Source organism: Coregonus lavaretus, assembly GCF_964263955.1.
Source record: "Coregonus lavaretus genome assembly, chromosome: 5".
In the NCBI taxonomy this organism is placed as follows: domain Eukaryota; kingdom Metazoa; phylum Chordata; class Actinopteri; order Salmoniformes; family Salmonidae; genus Coregonus; species Coregonus lavaretus.
The window spans coordinates 398432-404431 of NC_139992.1; positions in this window are offsets into that span (position 1 = coordinate 398432).

Sequence of the window (6000 nt, forward strand, 5' to 3'; positions counted from 1 at the left end):
TACTAAGAGACAGTAACATAGAATACTAAGAGACAGCAACATAGAATACTAAGAGACAGCAACATAGAATACTAAGAGACAGCAACATAGAATACTAAGAGACAGCAACATAGAATACTAAGAGACAGCAACATAGAATACTAAGAGACAGCAACATAGAATACTAAGAGACAGCAACATATCATACTAAGAGACAGCAACATAGAATACTAACAGACAGCAACATAGAGACAGCAACATATAATACTAAGAGACAGCAACATAGAATACTAAGAGACAGCAACATAGAATACTAAGAGACCATAACATAGAATACTAAGAGACAGCAACATAGAATACTAAGAGACAGCAACATAGAATACTAAGAGACAGCAACATAGAATACTAAGAGACCATAACATAGAATACTAAGAGACAGCAACATAGAATACTAAGAGACAGCAACATAGAATACTAAGAGACAGTAACATAGTATACTAAGAGACAGCAACATAGAATACTAAGAGACAGCAACATAGAATACTAAGAGACAGTAACATATAATACTTAGAGACAGTAACATAGAATACTAAGAGACAGCAACATAGAATACTAAGAGACAGCAACATAGAATACTAAGAGACAGCTACATAGAATACTAAGAGAGAGCAACATAGAATACTAAGAGACAGCAACATATCATACTAAGAGACAGCAACATAGGATACTAACAGACAGCAACATAGAATAGTAAGAGACAGCAACATAGAATACTAAGAGACAGCAACATAGAATACTAAGAGACAGCAACATAGAATACTAAGAGACAGCAACATAGAATACTAAGAGACAGCAACATAGAATACTTAGAGACAGTAACATAGAATACTTAGAGACAGTAACATAGAATACTAAGAGACAGCAACATAGAATACTAAGAGACAGCAACATAGAATACTAAGAGACAGTAACATAGAATACTAAGAGACAGAAACATAGAATATTAAGAGACCATAACATAGAATACTAAGAGACAGCAACATAGAATACTAAGAGACAGCAACATAGAATACTAAGAGACAGCAACATAGAATACGAAGAGACAGCAGCATAGAATACTAAGAGACAGCTACATAGAATACTAAGAGAGAGCAACATAGAATACTAAGAGACAGCAACATATCATACTAAGAGACAAAAACATAGGATACTAACAGACAGCAACATAGAATAGTAAGAGACAGCAACATAGAATACTAAGAGACAGCAACATAGAATACTAAGAGACAGTAACATAGAATACTAAGAGACAGCAACATAGAATACTAAGAGACAGCAACATAGAATACTAAGATACAGCAACATAGAATACTAAGAGACAGCAACATAGAATACTAAGAGACAGCAACATAGAATACTAAGAGACAGCAACATATCATACTAAGAGACAGCAACATAGAATACTAACAGACAGCAACATAGAGACAGCAACATATAATACTAAGAGACAGCAACATAGAATACTAAGAGACAGCAACATAGAATACTAAGAGACCATAACATAGAATACTAAGAGACAGCAACATAGAATACTAAGAGACAGCAACATAGAATACTAAGAGACAGTAACATAGTATACTAAGAGACAGTAACATAGAATACTTGGAGACAGTAACATAGAATACTAAGAGACAGCAACATAGAATACTAAGAGACAGCAACATAGAATACTAAGAGACAGTAACATATAATACTTAGAGACAGTAACATAGAATACTAAGAGACAGCAACATAGAATACTAAGAGACAGCAACATAGAATACTAAGAGACAGCTACATAGAATACTAAGAGAGAGCAACATAGAATACTAAGAGACAGCAACATATCATACTAAGAGACAGCAACATAGGATACTAACAGACAGCAACATAGAATAGTAAGAGACAGCAACATAGAATACTAAGAGACAGCAACATAGAATACTAAGAGACAGCAACATAGAATAGTAAGAGACAGCAACATAGAATACTAAGAGACAGCAACATAGAATACTTAGAGACAGTAACATAGAATACTTAGAGACACTAACATAGAATACTAAGAGACAGCAACATAGAATACTAAGAGACAGCAACATAGAATACTAAGAGACAGTAACATAGAATACTTAGAGACAGTAACATAGAATACTAAGAGACAGCAACATAGAATACTAAGAGACAGCAACATAGAATACTAAGAGACAGCAACATAGAATACTAAGAGACAGCTACATAGAATACTAAGAGAGAGCAAAATAGAATACTAAGAGACAGCAACATATCATACTAAGAGACAGCAACATAGAATACTAAGAGACAGCAACATAGAATACTAAGAGACAGTAACATAGAATACTTAGAGACAGTAACATAGAATACTAAGAGAGAGCAACATAGAATACTAATAGACAGCAACATATCATACTAAGAGACAGCAACATAGGATACTAACAGACAGCAACATAGAATAGTAAGAGACAGCAACATAGAATACTAAGAGACAGCAACATAGAATACTAAGAGACAGTAACATAGAATACTAAGAGACAGCAACATAGAATACTAAGAGACAGCAACATAGAATACTAAGAGACAGCAACATAGAATACTAAGAGACAGCAACATAGAATACTAAGAGACAGCAACATAGAATACTAAGAGACAGCAACATATCATACTAAGAGACAGCAACATAGAATACTAACAGACAGCAACATAGAGACAGCAACATATAATACTAAGAGACAGCAACATAGAATACTAAGAGACAGCAACATAGAATACTAAGAGACCATAACATAGAATACTAAGAGACAGCAACATATAATACTAAGAGACAGCAACATAGAATACTAAGAGACAGTAACATAGTATACTAAGAGACAGTAACATAGAATACTAAGAGACAGTAACATAGAATACTAAGAGACAGCAACATAGAGACAGCAACATATAAAACTAAGAGACAGCAACATAGAATACTAAGAGACAGCAACATAGAATACTAAGAGACAGCAACATAGAATACTAAGAGACAGCAACATAGAATACTAAGAGACAGCAACATAGAATACTAAGAGACAGCAACATAGAGACAGCAACATATAACACTAAGAGACAGCAACATAGAATACTAAGAGACAGCAACATAGAATACTAAGAGACAGCAACATAGAATACTAACAGACAGCAACATAGAGACAGCAACATATAATACTAAGAGACAGCAACATATAATACTAAGAGACAGCAACATAGAATACTAAGAGACCATAACATAGAATACTAAGAGACAGCAACATAGAATACTAAGAGACAGCAACATAGAATACTAAGAGACAGTAACATAGTATACTAAGAGACAGTAACATAGAATACTTAGAGACAGTAACATAGAATACTAAGAGACAGCAACATAGAATACTAAGAGACAGCAACATAGAATACTAAGAGACAGTAACATATAATACTTAGAGACAGTAACATAGAATACTAAGAGACAGCAACATAGAATACTAACAGACAGCAACATAGAATACTAAGAGACAGCTACATAGAATACTAAGAGAGAGCAACATAGAATACTAAGAGACAGCAACATATCATACTAAGAGACAGCAACATAGGATACTAACAGACAGCAACATAGAATAGTAAGAGACAGCAACATAGAATACTAAGAGACAGCAACATAGAATACTAAGAGACAGCAACATAGAATAGTAAGAGACAGCAACATAGAATACTAAGAGACAGCAACATAGAATACTTGGAGACAGTAACATAGAATACTTAGAGACAGTAACATAGAATACTAAGAGACAGCAACATAGAATACTAAGAGACAGCAACATAGAATACTAAGAGACAGTAACATAGAATACTTAGAGACAGTAACATAGAATACTAAGAGACAGCAACATAGAATACTAAGAGACAGCAACATAGAATACTAAGAGACAGTAACATAGAATAATTAGAGACAGTAACATAGAATACTAAGAGACAGCAACATAGAATACTAAGAGACAGCAACATAGAATACTAAGAGACAACAACATAGAATACTAAGAGACAGCTACATAGAATACTAAGAGAGAGCAACATAGAATACTAAGAGACAGCAACATATCATACTAAGAGACAGCAACATAGAATACTAAGAGACAGCAACATAGAATACTAAGAGACAGTAACATAGAATACTTAGAGACAGTAACATAGAATACTAAGAGAGAGCAACATAGAATACTAATAGACAGCAACATATCATACTAAGAGACAGCAACATAGGATACTAACAGACAGCAACATAGAATAGTAAGAGACAGCAACATAGAATACTAAGAGACAGCAACATAGAATACTAAGAGACAGTAACATAGAATACTAAGAGACAGCAACATAGAATACTAAGAGACAGCAATATAGAATACTAAGAGACAGCAACATATAATACTAAGAGACAGCAACATAGAATACTAAGAGACAGCAACATAGAATACTAAGAGACAGCAACATATCATACTAAGAGACAGCAACATAGAATACTAACAGACAGCAACATAGAGACAGCAACATATAATACTAAGAGACAGCAACATAGAATACTAAGAGACAGCAACATAGAATACTAAGAGACCATAACATAGAATACTAAGAGACAGCAACATATAATACTAAGAGACAGCAACATAGAATACTAAGAGACAGTAACATAGTATACTAAGAGACAGTAACATAGAATACTAAGAGACAGTAACATAGAATACTAAGAGACAGCAACATAGAGACAGCAACATATAACACTAAGAGACAGCAACATAGAATACTAAGAGACAGCAACATAGAATACTAAGAGACAGCAACATAGAATACTAAGAGACAGCAACATAGAATACTAAGAGACAGCAACATAGAATACTAAGAGACAGCAACATATAATACTAAGAGACAGCAACATAGAATACTAAGAGACAGCAACATAAAATACTAAGAGAGAGCTACATAGAATACTAAGAGACAGCAACATAGAATACTAAGAGACAGCAACATAGAATACTATGAGACAGAAACATAGAATACTAAGAGACCATAACATAGAATACTAAGAGACAGCAACATAGAATACTAAGAGACAGTAACATAGAATACTTAGAGACAGTAACATAGAATACTAAGAGAGAGCAACATAGAATACTAAGAGACAGCAACATATCATACTAAGAGACAGCAACATAGGATACTAACAGACAGCAACATAGAATAGTAAGAGACAGCAACATAGAATACTAAGAGACAGCAACATAGAATACTAAGAGACAGTAACATAGAATACTAAGAGACAGCAACATAGAATACTAAGAGACAGCAACATAGAATACTAAGAGACAGCAACATAGAATACTAAGAGACAGCAACATATAATACTAAGAGACAGCAACATAGAATACTAAGAGACAGCAACATAAAATACTAAGAGACAGCAACATATCATACTAAGAGACAGCAACATAGAATACTAACAGACAGCAACATAGAGACAGCAACATAGAATACTAAGAGACAGCAACATATAATACTAAGAGACCATAACATAGAATACTAAGAGACAGCAACATAGAATACTAAGAGACAGCAACATAGAATACTAAGAGACAGTAACATAGTATACTAAGAGACAGTAACATAGAATACTAAGAGACAGTAACATAGAATACTAAGAGACAGCAACATAGAGACAGCAACATATAACACTAAGAGACAGCAACATAGAATACTAATAGACAGCAACATATCATACTAAGAGACAGCAACATAGGATACTAACAGACAGCAACATAGAATAGTAAGAGACAGCAACATAGAATACTAAGAGACAGCAACATAGAATACTAAGAGACAGCAACATAGGATACTAACAGACAGCAACATAGAATAGTAAGAGACAGCAACATAGAATACTAAGAGACAGTAACA